Raw genomic sequence first — 17,115 nt, forward strand, 5'->3', positions numbered from 1 at the left:
ACTCCTGAGTGATGGAATGTGACACACTCCAGATCCAAAAAGGATTTTACACAAAAATGCCATAGCTCATCATGTTAGTGTCTCTGTCAAATAAAAAAATTACATTTACATAAGCAATTGGTTACCTTTTCTGTTCAATTTATGTCTCTCTTACATTGTAACAGTGGCATATGATGGAAAAACTGGAGGCACAGACTAAGTAATGAATGATTTTCTAGTGTTCAGCAAGATAACGTCAATGACCTAGATGTCATGAAGTAGGAGGAAAAAGAAAGGAAAAAGTAATCGTGAAATTTTAACTTCATTTTTTTTCAAGAGAATAATAAAATGTTCACTATTTAGTGATCAACAGGGCTCATGTATCAAGCTTAAATTTATGTGACAGGCTGTCATCTGAGCACTATTTCTGACATGGCTTTAGGATCCAATCACAAGTTATTTAAAAGCTATCATTTTTAATTACTTACAAATAGTTCTAATGAGCATATTTCAGAATTTTGCTATTTTAAACACTTTTCAAAAACCTCATTAAATAAGAATTAATTTTGATCTAGTTCTAAGTAAGAAATCTAAAATTATAATAATCAAATAGGCTCAACCTTGTTTCTGTAGGAGCAATAAATTTTGTTAAATTAAGATGCAATTTGAATTAATGAACATTCTGACATCTTTTTCTTAGTAGCTTCATGTCTATGGTTCTCAAGAAAAGGAGTATTTTTCATGTGTTTTGTTATTATGTAAATGAGTATTAAGGAATGGTAAGTAGAAACTCAACTTTTTGATTGGCACACCTTTGAGAAAGTTGTTGATTTGAAAAATAATGTCTCAATTTCTGTGTATGTATATTTTGAAGAACAACCTGTGTAGCATTTTCATTAGCTTGAGGGCTTGGATTAGCATTTTCTGAAGTGAGTATTAGGGATTAAGAAGTGTTGATAGCAATGCCATGATACATGCTAGCGAAAACTTTAAATAAACATAGAGTTGTAGGGAATGGGTTTCACTTAACTGATCTTGAATATCTTATAACCTCAGCATTTGTAAGCCAAAAATGTATTGAAACTTTTTTAAATAGCTATACCTAAAAAGTAAGGCCAGCTGAAATACTGTCTCTGTACTGCTTTTATTATTTTCTATTTCTGCTATGTTTTCTGAATAGCAGCTATAGCATACAAAAAATGTATAAATTTCATGTTTATTTTACCTTTCTTTAGAGGAGAATCTCAAGTTCTCTTTAGAAAGACTAACTAACTCTTTATGATTTAAAAGATGACTATAACAATTTGCTTTCATTGCAATCAGACAGATGAGATGGCTTCCCTGATTCCAGATGAGGTGCAAAAAACAAGAGAGATAGACTATGCCCCATTAATCTCAATTAAGGCCTAATCTAAGGTGTTGTTCTGTGGTCAGAGAATAAAGTATTTGTTCGGATGCCATGGGGTTTAGCATTTCTGTTGAGGAATTTACCTTTTGGCTGAACTTGGAAATTTGTCTTAGAACTTGTTTCTGTATTCCTTGTCATTCACTTTCTTGTGATTATGCCTTGCTCTCCAGCCCTCCTTGCAAAACAGCATTTGGGGATTTCTGGTGGATTCCCTTTCCATTGTGTAATGGAGTGGGGCAGCAGAGGGTCTGGGAACTGGAGCTGGGTCCTGCTCTGCACAGTCCTGGGTGGAGGTTGCTGGTTTCTCGTGCCTGGGGAATGGTACCAGCCAGCAACTAGGAGGCCTTGCAGATAAATAATTGAGTCCAGCTGGCACACACATGGGAAAGATAACAAGCCTGCCAGAATGACACTATAGGAGAGGTCACTCAGGAGCTGTGGCTGGACTTAGGGGAGAGGAAAGTATCAGAATTCTATCCAGATACAATCTGTACATAAAAAGTGCCTTACATAACTGTGTACTAAAGGATTTTGGATTACCTGGGAATTAATTTCAGCTGAATTCTTGGAGAGATTATGAAGAAAAATGATATAAAGTAGTATTTTGAGATTGAAGAGAAAGCTGCCTCGCTGCAGAACACAGCGGGTGCTGCACTGGACTCTGCTGTTGCCATGGATGCTCAAGGTTAATCTTGTTCAGTATAAGTTTGAAGCTCTTGATTTCTTATTTAATGTGTTAGTATTAACTGGGAATGTTTTCCAGTTGTAGCTAATGCTGATTTTATATAATTTCTGATGTTTGGGAAGGAAAAATTCTAATTTCAGTATGTAGGTTGTTCAAGCATCTCTAAAATCATATTAAAAGGCTCTAGATGCTATTTACATATTCCTTTTTTGTTTCTTTTTCTTTTTTTTTTTTTTTTTAAGTCCCGCTCTCTTAAAAATCTGGCCCTGCATTTGTCCACATTTGATATGAACTACACTTTACTTTACATTACTTTACATTAGCTACCAATTTTCATCTTCTTACTTTCTGCATTTAGAGAATAATGATTTTGACCAGTGTATTTCTCATGCTTAGAATCACATCCTCCAGTCTACAAGCACACAGTGTGGCTGACTCCAGTTTAAGACTGATTCTCTTTTCAAATGGGCTAATGCTGCATACCACCAGGCTCCTGAGGTCAAAGCAGCTTCCAATTCACTTCTGCCTTTGTATGGCTTCAGACAGCATGAAAACTTACATCACTGTGAGAAAGTTGGAGTAAACCAAATATGGGAGACTTTTTTTGGTTCTTTTTTTAGGTTTGGTGGTTTGCCTGTTCGAAAAAAAAACATGCATTAGATTCACTGAACAAGATAATGCAAAAAATTATTTGGAAATTATAATGTAGAGTCCTTACCAAGACCAGATTGGGTTGCTTAAGCTGTGCAGTCATGGGAGAACAAAGATGCTTGGGGAAGTTGCCAGAATCCATTGCAAAGCAATTGTGATGGCCATCTTCACATTGCCTTTGCCTATAGCTGTTGGAAATTTAGTATTCTAGGAAGCGAGAAGATGAACTATTAATAATGATCTCATTAAAATATGGAGCATTTTTAAATCTGCTTTGAATCCTAAGATCCTGAAGCAGAAAAAACAGCTCAGTAAACATACAGGGATGTATTTTCTCCACAGCAGACTGATGAAAATGTATCAGATTGTGCTGTCTGCAATTTCACTGCTGCTGTCTCCTCAGCTAATTTGAGAGACTTAGATCTTCAGGCATTGTAGCAATGGTGATGGCTACACAGTCTGTTGCTGACAAAAATGTGATTTTTGTCCCCCAAAACACTGAGATACAAAATAAGCATTGGATTTATAGCATATATTATATGTGATTTTGTTATAAAGGTAAGCATTTAAAAGGAATTTTAATAACATTGATTTTCTTACTGGAAGTGAAAGAACTCCATGTAAAAAATTAGTGTTAATGGTGTTAAGTTTTAACATGTATATCTTTGAAATCTTAAATGAGCTAATCCTTTTTCTGTACTGATGACCTGGCAATCCTGTGTGGTTATATCTTGCTAAAATAGCTTAATAGCTACATATAATCTGAAAAATTGAGTCATTTAAAGAGTTAATAAATCCAGATCATCAGCTCCCTGGAAATTTATTAATTTTATTTTATTTTACTTAATTTTAATAATGTGCTCAAGTGTATTATTTGAATATTTAAAGTTCAGCACATGCTTTGCTGAACTATGGCTTGATTATGACTATGAGGGAATTTTTATTACATATGCAGAGAACTGAATTCATTAGTCTTCACCACTTTCTTGCTTATCATGTAGAGTTTAGGAAAATTTTAGTCCCTCCTTGAGATAAATATAAATCTTGAAAGTAAAGCTGTGGATTAAACCTTCTCTATCGGGTTTTTGTGGCCAGGTTTTGCTGTTTTTGGGGGGTGGGGACAGGATTCTGTAGCTTCCGTGAGAACCTGTGTGTGCTAGAAGCTTCTCCTGTGTCCAACAGCTCCAAAATGGACCTGTCTCACATGGGAGAAATTAATGGAGGATTGTGTCACATGGGAGGGTACTGCACACTGGAGTAAGAGTGTCAGAAGTTTCCCCTTGAGCAGGAAGGAGCAGCAGAGACAATGTGTGATGAACTGACCATGGCCCCATTCCCAGTCCTGTGAATGCTGCAAGGGGAGGAGACAGAGAATTTGTGAGTGAAGTTGAACCAGAGAAGAAGGGAGGGGTGGGGGAATGGTGCTTTTAAGTTTTATTTCTCATTTCCCTGCGCTGATTTGATTGGAAATAAATCAAAAAAATTTCCTCAAGTCAAGTCTGTTTTGCTCCTGATGGTAACTGGTGAGTGATATCTCCTTGTCCTTATTCTCAACCACAAGCCTCTTGCTGCATTTTCTTTCCTCTGTCCAGCTAAGGAAGGGGGTGATGGAGCCGCTTTTGTGGGCACCTGGCCTCCAGCTACAAATGGCTACTGTATTTGGCTAAAGGTACCTTTTCTTAATTTTGAAATTATGAAGCCTGTGACTAAGTTACTTGGTTTAGTATCCTGTCTTGTAGTGTAAAGACACATCAAAGAAGGCTAGAGATCCAGGGTAAACCAGAAAAACGTAATTGGTAAGTGTGTGCCACCAAAAATACCAAAGGTCTTGAAGAGAGCTGTGGGAAGAGTCTAGCTGTCTACAAAGCTGTTTTTCCTATGTCCTAGTGAATCTTACACAAGTTTTAAGAGCCTTTTGAAGATGTAGCACAAGACTTTGAAGAAGCCTCTGCCCTTCTGAATGAGGAGGCACCGTGGCCAGTAGTGGTTTCCTGTGCATCTCAAATGGCAGAAGGCAATACCTCTCTTTAGGCCAATTAACTGAACCTCAAATATAATAATCAGGGAACTCATATGTGGGCTTCTCCCATTCTTCTTTGTTTTTCTGGAGTCCCCATAACTAAAAGGAAGTGACTGCTAGTCCCCTGCCTCTTGCTCTGTTGGGGCTGCTGGTGCACAAGCCAGGCTTGGGGACTTGATCTGTCATGTCACTGTTCTATAAAACTGGCTTCTCCATAAGGACTATTGTTCCTTCACTGAGGGACTTTTCTGTGGAGAACTAAACAGTCACCTCACAGGTAATACATGTGCAGCCCTTGTAGACTCATGATTGCGAGAAAGAAATGCAACAGTATTTGATAAAGGTTATATCTTGATAAGGATGTGTATCTTGTTATATTTCTGCTATATTTTTGTGAAACTCTTCTTTCTCTGCAAAACCTCTTATGCCATTATTTTAAGCTAATCAGAAGTGAACTAAAGGAAAAAAAAAAGTTGAAGCAGATTAGTTAGGTAGGCTGGAGAAAATATATTCATAAGTATATTGTGTAAATTATTGAATCATAAATTCTGTTATGAAGTGGAAGGACAGCTATATGATTACAATTATAGAAAGAAGTCTTCTATTTTGAAAAATGTCACAGTATTATATAAACACAGAATACTAAATAATAGTAAGATTTAATAAGAAAAATATTAATGTTTTCAAGATTTTTTTTCCAAGTAAAGCTGAGTTTAGTAAATTTAATCTTCTCTACAGTTTTAGCAAAAATACAGAATAAATCAGATAAAGAAAAGAAAGTACTTAGTATTCTTAAATTCATAGCTATTATTATAGCTTTAAGGAAGAGAAAAATATTTATATATATTTGAAGTATTTCTGTAGGGTTTTTTTCCAGTAAATCAACTCGAGGAGATTACGTATACAGAACTCTCTTGATGAAATTTACCAATTTAGATGAGCTCTAGCTATCCTCACACAAAGAACTCTATTAAAAAGTCTTTTATAATTTTAATAACATATCATGCAGCTATTTAATGACATTTTGATATCCTAACTACTCATTGAATATTTACTCCCTGTTGCTTTTCATAGCTCATATTACCAACAGCATGTTTTCTTAAGTCAAACTGTTTTTGTAGCCATTTTGAAAGAAAATATAGGCAAGTCTCACAGTAGGATATTTTGAAATATTTAGTTAAGTGGAATAGTCTATTGAACAGTTGTCTTTTTAAGGTAAGAGAAAATAAAAATTATTTTATGAAGAGTATTGCAACAAATTCATTTGTATCAGACTAAATCTAAAAGATGTAATAAAACCCACAGAAATTCTGAGTCAGGTGACAGATGTGTTTGCTGTACATGCAAGCTATTGTTCCTGAAAATCTCTGAGCAATTTAGCTTTAGAAAGGCTTGCTTTGCCCAGTAACAGCTGTAATATTATAAGGTCTTGTACCTTTTTGTTTTAATTAAGAGGTAATTTTTCACTGATTCCCTTAAATTACCTTTTCTGGCTACTGTTGGCCTTTCTTTTTTTTTTTTTTTTTTTCTTCCCTCAGCATTTGATAATTACTGTAACATGTCTGCCAAGTAAAATTTAAAATTATGACCTTTCCCAAATACTCACAATGCTGTACCATCACAGTGATGGGTTTGCTCAGGCTGGAGATACTTCTACAGACAGAAAAGACATCAGTGGGTGGAGGTGTTCTCCATGACATTTTTTAATTTAGGTACTTCTCCAAGTTCATAAATTGCCCCAGTTTTTGACCCACAAGATCAGGTACTTTTCTGAGCTTTTAGAAAGTATATGAAGAATAGAAAATAGTTGCAACTAGCATGTGGGGAGTTTTCACATCACTTGTCTTGAAGAAGAATTTGAGTGTATCTAGAGATTAAATCCTACTGCTTCTTTCTACAATAGGACTCCCTGCCTTCTTTTTAGTTCTCCTGAATGAGTCTGAAATGTCATTTCTCCCAGCTTGCACGCATATGATCCCTGGCACAGTTGTGCATTTCCAGAGAAAATTGATGGAATTTCACCTGTCATTTTAGCTTGTTTGCTCAGCTTTGAATACCAGCCACTCATCATTAGGGTCTGATTTATCTGTGAGTGTGCAGTGGAAGCAGAGCAGGAGCGCACCGGGGCTCTCCCCCATATTGCACAAAGCATCATGTTAAATCTCCGTGGCCAGAGCAGTGCTGGGATGCAGAATTTGGTTCTCCTGGATACACAGAGGACTGCAGAGGAGAGGCAATAAAGTGGAGGACATGGTCCTCTGCTTGAGGCCTAGCCTGTGGGGATGAGTGGTGTCTGTGGTGGAACAGCATAGTGAGAGGGGTTGAGTCCCTGGGTAGCGTGTTAGCTCTTGGGGCCAGTCGATCACTCCTGTGCTTGAATGCCTTGCACTGCACCACTGGGTTTGCCAAAGCTTCAGGCTGGAATGGAATTAATGACATGCAATGGCACCAAACTGGAAATCAACTTAATTAGTAATGTACAGCAGTTGTAAGTTGTAATGTATCAGTGTTGTAAGCTGAAAAATGTCACTAAGCCTAACATTGTTCTGACTGGTGGCACTGATAATAAGTGGCTGAACTCGAATTCACATTGAAGTCGTTTATGTATTACTAAATAATTAATATGCATAGATTTTAGAATTAGCTAATACTTTCTAGGTGAAGATAATAAATGTGTTTTAGTAATTCTTTTCTTCCTGCCACTTGATTTATCAATTCTTAAAATATTGAATTGCAAATGTATTATGTCTTTTTTATGTGTGTCTCTTTCATGAGAGCTGCTAGTATAGTTTGTTTTTCTGTTGAGTTACATGACTTAGTGACAATCCTATTTAGTCAAGTGCTTTGTGCATCATCCAGTGAAATATTAAAAGGTTTCAACTATTAAAGGATTTTTATGTATATGCAGCATGCAAAGCACCTCATACTGTGCACTAAGCAAATTCCTTTACCATTTTTATTACTAGAAATCTAAAATAAATAATGGATTGGTTTATAAATCCTTTTGTAGACCAATTTATCATAATGGCTCTATTAATTATAAACAAGAAAGGGTATTTGCTAAGACTGCTATACTTAGTGAAGAAAAATAAAAGTTTTGCTGTGCTATATGCTAACCTCTATTTAAAAAATATGTCTTTAGAGAATAAAAAACACAGAAAAATCTTTGAAGGAGTGGAGTTATTTAGCTATAGTGGCCTTTTCAATAATATATCCATGACAATTCCAAGAAAAGGCATTGAAATGGAATTCAGTTCATGGAATTCTAAGTAACTAAGTAACAGTAACTAAGCCTGTTACTGTATTTAATTTAGGTAATGGCATTGACAGTTGATTTCTTCAAGAGATGAATAAGTGATGCACTACTTTATACTGAATTCCTTTAAATCTGCACTACTTTGAATTTCAATTATGGTTCAATGTTAGCTAGTCTTTTTCTGCACATTTAACTGTAAAGAAATCTCATATATGAAATACATTCTGTTTTCAGTGACCTTTTCCTTCCTTTTCCTCTTTGGTAACTTTAGGTTTAAATAAGCATATAGACATGATAGAAAAATATTTTGATATTTAGTACATTTTTTCAATTCAATCAATAACCTGAGTTATCATTACAATGCAGTGCTCACCTCTTATTTTCTGAATAGCTTAAATTGCAAAACCGTGTTGGATGGGTACAGTCACAATTTTTACAGTAATGTCACACAGCTATTCCATGCTAAAATTTTTTTTTATTCTGGGAATTTTATTAATTCTGGGAAAGGAATCAACCATTGCATTTGAAATAAATCTCTCTCTTGTACATTTTTTTGTGGTTTTGTCTGTGCATATAATTGATATGTGCATCATTTTTAGTTGTATATTTTCTCTGTTTAAGATTTCTTAAAATAAAATAATTGTCATTTATATTTTTTCAGATTTTAAAAAGATATTTTCTATCTAAACGAGCACTTCTAAATTTGATGACTAATACAAACCTTGACTGATTATATACTAGTTCTGTGAAAGAAAACGCATATGGCATGTTTTATCTATATCTGGAGCTGCTGTTTCAGCTATCAAACTAATGGAACTGTAATGGAACACTTAGTAACAAAATTAATGGGCTGCATTCTTTTCCTTGTCACTAGATCTGTGTGGCTCTTTAAGGACTGATTTCCTCAGTTACAAGAAGAAAACAATGAATATGCTGGCACTTTGCTATGTATTAGAAAGAAATCTATCACTTTTTGTATTCATGACCTAATTGGCACCTTACCGCAAACTTCAGTGAGCTGATATAAATTAAAGAACATGTATTCTGGTATTAGTTTATTTACAAAATAATTTATTGATTCTAATATTTGTGTTATTCTTGGGTTCATAAAAGAAGGAGGCGAAGGATATTTGTTTCTTCTGTCACTGTTCATTATCACAGATATTTCTACTAGAGGAAGTGGTTTCTCTGGGATTTTACTGTAATCCACAGGATTTTATTTTTATTGTGCTCTTTTCCTACTACTGCACTTGATAGTACTTGTTTCAAGCTTCAACCATGTACAAAAGATGAAATGTAATAGCAATCATGTTTTCTTTCTATTAAAGTATGGATTTTTTTGAGAGATTAATTTACTGGGACAATTCGCTGTGAGACCATTTTACAGCTACCATCTAATATCAAAACCCAGTGCCACAACCTTTTTAAAGTCATGCAGTCTAATTTGACACAGATAGCTGTTCCAGGCTTTATATTTTTCTTAGGGTTATAGCTGAAATGCTGGGTAGTTGCATAGGTGTTTCTATTTAAGGATTTCTTTGGATTTTGAGGGCTGAAATATTTTTGAACAACTTCTCAACTTTTTCATTAGCCTGGTCCCCTTACAAAGTTTATTTGCCATTCCCAGTCTTTAAAAATAACAGTATCATCAAATTACAGCTGATTGGCTGATGGAATATGGGTAGTGGGGCAATGAACTATTAGATCTGGAAAATTTTCTTGAAACTCTATGCCTTCCATATTGGAGGATTTTTCATCTTATATGTATTGGCATATTTCAGAGCCTCTCTTCAAACTGGCAAGTATCCAGCCAGCAAAACATAGTCTGAATAGACCTCTGCTGCTCCAGAATTACTCCTCACTAGCCCCAATGAGTTTGTGTTATGAAACAGAAAATTTGAAAAGGAAATTTCATATAGCTGATGTTCCATAGTGCCATGTGAAAATCTATGTATAAAGTCTATCCATGTGAAGGAAAAAAATATGAGGCTATATTACATCAGAGAACAAAAAGCACAATTTGAAACACTGTGATTGTTTCTATTGCTTTATCTTCTTTTGATGTGAAAAAATGTTAGTTTTTTTGTGTTTGCATGTTTATCATTGGCCATGACACTTGAGAGACCTGTGTAATATTGCTAGAATATGAAGAACTAAAACAAAAGTGACTACAAAACCAGGAATTGGCCTTTTAAATTGTAGTCACTGTTGATGAAATTTTTCAAGTACATAGGTAGTGTGACACTTGTAGTTTAGATCTATTTCTAGGGTTTTTTTTCAGTAGCTATTATTGTTCTCTTTCAGTGGTATTTCAGGGGATTTGCACAATTTAGACATTTATTAATGAAGCAGGAAGACACAAGTGTTGACTGTTTGCTAGGCTGAAATATGAAACACTATCATCTTTCTTCTTCAGAAGTATATTAATACCCAAGTACTTTTCCTAGTACAGTCTCAGAAGGATTTTTGTGTTGACTCAATGTTAAGTGCTGTGCTTTATTATTTTCTTCATATTTCCTTTGTTTATTATCTTCTGTGACTGATCTACATAGTCCAAGATTTCTAATTTTTCACTTTGTAATGTGATTATTACATTATCTGTTACAAAGATGCAAATGCTTCATGTATATTTAATGTTTTTATTATTATAATGTTTTTATTTTTATAACTAAAATTTCAGTCACTATCCCCCTAAGTCAAAATACATTGTGAGGAAATCACGAAACAGTCCATTTGATTTTCTAATTTTGATTGTTTTGGAGTTTTTTTTAACGAAATAAATAGTGAAATGTGTTTATAAACATTTCACCAAAATCACCATTTTGGTTTCAGAAAAACATGAAAAGAAATACCAATGAGGAAAAGAAAGATAGCTTTTCTTTACTGTGCAACACTTAGTGAGAATTTATGCAGCCTTGGAAAAAAAAATTAAAAGTTACATAATGTTCCAGTCAAAACTTTGTTGTGAGCAAACCAGGAAAGTTCCATTATAGAAGAAGTCACCAAGTCACAGCTGCATTAAAATCACTGTCTTGGTTTGAAAGGACAGGTGTCTGCTAAGGAATGCAGGAGTCTCCTACAACATGGAAAATGTAAACCCCCTCCCTCCAAATTATTATAATGTTGAAATTAAAAAGGCAAAGATATGAGAATAGAAATAACAGTTCTTTACTAGTAAAACTAAAAATGCAAATGTGATAGTACAAACAAAACAAAATCCACTGACAGAGTCAGAATATCACCTGACACCCTGTGGGTTAAGGTGTTGGAAGCAGTCTGATTAGCTGGTGTCTGCAGTCCTCCTGGAGTGACAGGTGTGGTTCTCTTGGAGCAGGGATCCTGTAGAAGGGTGTAGGTTTCCTCTGAGAGTCCAGCATTGGTGTAGATGGGCCTGGTCTTCCTCTGGGAATCCAGTGGAGACAACTACTCTGGGAATCCAGTAGAAAAGGCTGGCTGTGGTCTTCCAGAGCTCAGATTATATCCAGGTAGGGATGCTTGGCTCCTCCCTCTGGGCAGAGCATCTCTCAGTGGGGTGATGTAATTTTATCATTCATTCAGTGACACATCAATGGTCCATTAACAGAAGATATCTCCTGGAAGGAGGATGGGTTGTGGAAGAGATAAAGAAAACTGCCCAATTAACAGAAGATAACTGCCCCATCAGACAGGAATAGAATACACACCCCCATTTCCAACCTAAGACAATCACATTTTACAGCATTTTACTGATTGTTAATCGGGTTAATTCAGAGCATGATAGTACCCTTTGCACTAGAAATGATTAAATTAATACACAAGTCTCATCAAAATGGTTTAAAAATCTCACATATCTACTTTCAAGTATCTATCCTTGTCTCAGTGGTTATACTGCCCCTTTGGGTCCCAAGCTTGGCAGTATCCATCCTCCTTAAAAAGACATGAAAAGAGTGCTTTCATGAGTTGCTCTCACCCTGAATTCTTCACAAGGAGAATTGTGATGTCAATGACTTCTTCTTTCTCAATTTCCACTAATTTAGCACTTTTTCTAAATTTTCTCCCTTATACTTTATTGATTTTCACTTTGTGTCTCTATTTACTATATATTTTATTTTGTGCTAGTATATTCCTTGTTATTCTCCATTCTTTTTTCTCTTTGCTCACCTTAAAACCTTTTTGACAGTCTGTTGTTTTAATGACCATTGCTAGGTTCTTTCACTCTGCTTTTATTTTCCCATGCCTACAGTCCTGTATACCTCATTGTTATTTGCAAATCACAAATATTTCATCCTATGCAGAATATTTACTTTTTAATGTATATGTAAAAACACCACAAAATTATGCAAATATAAGTGGTATAAGCAAAACTGTAACAAATCAGTCCATAGTCACCTGATGATTAGAAAATTTGTTGCAGCTAACAAGCTGAATCAAAACTCCAGGCAGGAGAGGTAAGCTCAGACAAATCCTGAGAAATTAATTTTGAGGCTTTGCAGAGCCAATACAATGCCCACAGGTTGTTACTGGCAGTGGCTATACCAAATTGCAGGGTTATGATACAGCTGTAGTAACATCCTTGTTTTTTTTTTTTGTTTTTTTTTTTTTTTTTTTTTTTTTGTCTCCTATTATATGTCTGGCAGTTAATTCAAAATACATATGCATGTGACATGTGGGGATATGGTTCAGTGGTGAACAGTGACTTAATAGTTGGAGTCAATCATCTTAGAGGTCTTAGTCAGTCTAAGTCATCTCAAGTTCTATGATTCTGTGGTTATTACTTCCAAATAGAAAACTGACAAATTAGTAAGTCTATTTTTTTTTCTAAAGTTTTAAAGGTTTGGATTTTTTGATTCTGCAATGCTTTTTCTCAGGGTATATTTAATGGTATTCTTTGTTGTTTCAGACTTGTTACAAAATTTGAAATCTTGGCTGTTTAAGGTGCAACAAAATAAAAAAGGCTTAAGGAAAAAAGCAAGAGAAAAATCTATGGGGAATGTTCCTAAACCAAAGTGAACTCATGACTGGGAGTTACATGTGAATTTAGCTGTTTGGGTAGACTTTACATTCTCTGGAAAAGTTCAGAATACCCTTAGGGTGTGGTAATTTCATGCCAGCCAGCAACTCAGCTGCACACAATTGCTCGTCCACTCCCCCATCAGCAGAATCTGGGACACACTTGCAATGGCAAAAGCCAGAAACGTTGTGAATTGAGATAAAGACACTTTAATAGTAGAAGCAAAAGCCATGCTTCTACTACACAAGCAAAGAAAAACAAGGAAATAATTCACTGCTTTCCTCTTCCATCTCAGGGAGAGCAGGGCCCCATCACATGTAATGGTGACTTGGAAACTCAAACACCATCATTCCAAACCTTCCCTTCTTCCTACTTTTTTCAGCTTTACATACTGAGCATGGTGTCATACAGTCTGGAATATACCTTTGGTCAGGAGAGGGATCTGTCCTGGCTGTGTCTCCTTCCAATATCTCAGGCATCTCCAGTCTCCTTGTCAGTAGCAGTGGCAGTACAAAAAGCAGGAAAAGCCTTGAGTCTGTGTAAATCCTGCTCAGCAGTAACAAAAACATCTCTTATCAATCCTGTGTTTAGCACAAGTCCAAAACACAGTCTAATATCAGCCAAGCTGAAGAGAATTAACTCTACCCCTGCCAAAACTAGCGCACAGAACCACACCGTTATTTGGACTTTCCCTTTTCTTGAGATCTAAACTGAGTACCTGTCAGTTCCACAGAAATTTTGATGTGCTCCTGTATGCTAACATGAATAAACTCTTGTACAGTCTGAATACTACTTTTCCCACTTTCATGATGTATTTTAGAACCAGAGGATGTAATATTATTGTAAGACTTCATACTAATAAAGGTGGTTTATCCAAGTCTATTAGGACAAAATGAGCAAGATTGTTCTAAGTACCACTGCAGATAGCACTATCAGTCTTAGGCTTATCTTTTCCTTATGCAGTGCCAAAACTAATCAGTTTCCATATAGCTAACATACTAACAGCAATCAGCCACTGAGGAAATATGCTTTTAGCACAGTAACAGTGTCAAAACAGTATTATTAATTCAAAACTTACTTTGCAGATAAAATTACTGTGTTAATGAAGTGACTTCTTAGTTGTTCAACTTAATATTCAAAGATTTTAAAAAAGTTTAAACAGCTCAGCTTAGGTGCAATAATATGGATTCAATTCAATATAGTGTCTGTTGTTGCCACAGCAAGAAAAACAAATAGGTCATAATGTAGAAATAACTCCCAGCTATTTAATTGCTGGTATCTCTGGAATCTTCTTGGAAAGGAAACACATTCCTCAAAGAATTTATGTCAGTAAAGTACCGATTTTTCTTATAGTTAAGAGAGTGTTTCAAGGGAATACACTTATTTTCTTATGTAAAGGGAGAAAATAAAGTGAAGTGATTAATTAATATATTATTTCAGTATTTCACTGTTACAACAGAAGGTGTAGCCTTTTAGTTCACTCTTCTGAGTTCATTCATATCTAACCTTGATAAGGGTAAATCCATTAGCAAGGGCAGGTTATTCTCTGCGAACAATTCTGTTCTTCCTCAGTGAAATTCATGGCTGCTGTGGTAAGTACAGAATAATAATAGGCAATGGAAAAAAGTTATTATGGTTGTTTGCAGAAGTCAAACATCAAGGTGCTTTTAAAGTGAACCTTTAAGTTATTATGAAAGAAGTCCTATAGTATCAGTGTAATTTGTTATTTAGAAAAGGCTTCCATCACCCAACAATATCTGTTTTTCCTTTTTAACTCTAGTCATATTGTAAATCATGTTTATAGGAAGAAGACTTCTTTATTAGTTTCAAGGCAGATGATGGTCAGTGGAAATAATCCTCTGGGTAAAATTATTCCCAGCTTCAGCTTAAAACATGTTTTGATTCATTTATTGTATTCTCAGTCTGTTTGCAGACCTCCTGCTGACATCAGTAACAAGCAATGTACTGAGAAAAACACAGAGCTTTGAAAATGAGATGTTATTTGTGTTTGGAAAGAGTATTCTAACATTTTTTTCTCTGTACTAATGCTGTCACATTTTATATGCAGCTGTGGGATTTGCTGTGGTTTTATATTTTGGCAGCATCTGTAATGTGTGTGCTACCATGCTGTATGCTCAGGGAAAAAAATCCAACATGGTAATATTACATTTGAAGCCCACTTTATGGGCTAATTAAAATAAAGGATGTTGTGAATTCCATAAATATCAACCAAACTGCAAAAAAGTGTGTCAAGACATTAAAAATTGTTGCTCAATGCTATTGAAAAAGAGTTGTCACTTAGAAGCATGTCCTTTGCTTAAATGTAGGAAAAACAGCTGCTACAGATCTGGGAAAAAAAGTGGTCCCTGCAAGGGATCAAGCAAGTGAAATATAATGCTAGACTTTAATTCAGTGATCCACTTCAGATTCTTTTAGATATCATGGGTTATTAAATAACCAAATTATATTCAAGTAATTCAGCACCTGCTTCATCAAGCTACAGAATATGGAATTAGATATATACCACTTCAGCTTCACTGATTTGATTATGTAGTAGAGAGACTGGTGCATATATATTAATCCTATGAAATTAAATCAAGAAAATTAGCTGAAGATATTCCTAGGGGCCTATTTGGTGTCTGTTTGCATGAAATGCTGAATTACCTGCTTACTAAAATCACTTTTTTTTTTTTTTAATGAGAAATGGAATGGAACTGAGTTTACATAAGAATTCAAGCTGCAAAGTACAAGTTCAAAATCCATTTCATTCCTGGCTCTTACAACAGCTGATACCAGGTCATTGAAATATAAGAATAAAGCAAGTATACATTTTTCCTTCGGTGGTTCCTAGTATGGAGTATAGAGACTACACTGTTTGTTTATGATCAATTACCTGTGTTGGACTTCGCTCCCATTGTTATTTTTTTAACAAGTTTTCTATTTTTCTTCTGGTGACTTCTGTATCCTGTATAATGTATGCAAGTATGATGTAATACTGCACATACTGAAAAGCATTTCCTTTGTATCTTAAAAAATTCTTTAGGATAATATCATAGATGTTTCCTTGTTCTTATGAGAAATAATTACATAAGAGTCAAATAAAGCCTCTGCATTTTTTAATCCATGCCATTGCTAATTCTGTTGCCATTATAACCATTATAACACTGTTTTCTGTTTAGGAGTCTGAATTATTCAATCTCTTCACAGACACAGACATTCCAGTATTTCTAACCATGATTGTGTCCTGTTTATAACTTCTGTTGGTGCTGGATGCTTATTATGTGCTATTTTCTCTACAAGTCTAAACAAATAACTTATGCTGCAGGCTTTTCAAATTAACTGAGATTAACTCCATACAAAATGACTTAAGTATGGACTGTCTTATCTCAGTCTGAAATTGTAACTGTTATATTCTTACTCTTAGTCTAGCCATTTTCATACCATATATGAAAAGGGTCTTTTTTATAATTTACTTAAGATTTTCTAAGCAATTCTGTTTTCTATACTATGTTATCTCTGATTCATTTATAAGCAATATAAAAAATTAATTTTATTTTGATTTATTGAAGTTAAATTACTGAAGTAAATAATAATAAATAATAAGATGGTAAAACATGTTTGCAAAACATATTAATCAGGTTTAAGTAGTCTTAGCACTTCAAAAGTTTTTGGTCTGTAGAGAAATACATTTGCATCCTCAGGGAAATCTTTACAATTCACAGGAATTTTCATTTTTGGTTGAAGACAAAATGGTGTTTTGAAGGAGAGTGATAAAGAGTAAACATAGCAGGTTTAAAAAAGCCACTATCCTGGTGTGGTTAGTACACAGGGCTCAAATCCAAGACACAGATTCTGTTGAACTTATTCAAAATAGATACTTAAACTTTGTTTTCTGGATCTATCTAGAATAACTAATAACCAAAAAAGCTTTAGGTAGATTATGCCTCACCTATTTTAAACAGCTTTTTTTCCTTGAAAAAAAAAATACAACATTCCTAGTTCTGTGTTACAGACAGTGCATTTCAGCAAACCGTCTTAAGTTCCAAAAAATGGTTTATCAAAAAAAGAAAAAGACATTGTTACTAAAGACATTTTCTTTCCCCCTCATTACATGCATGAGAGAGTA

At 34.8% G+C, this 17,115-nt stretch overlaps 1 protein-coding gene across 1 annotated transcript in view; it reads left to right on the top strand.

Annotated features, from left to right (window-relative positions):
- The window catches only part of IMMP2L (inner mitochondrial membrane peptidase subunit 2), a 409,354-nt gene that overhangs the window by 391,126 nt on the left and 1,113 nt on the right, over positions 1-17,115 (top strand). The window lies entirely within an intron of this gene.

This window comes from Lonchura striata, chromosome 5, assembly GCF_046129695.1.
Source record: "Lonchura striata isolate bLonStr1 chromosome 5, bLonStr1.mat, whole genome shotgun sequence".
Classification (NCBI taxonomy): Eukaryota; Metazoa; Chordata; class Aves; order Passeriformes; family Estrildidae; genus Lonchura; species Lonchura striata.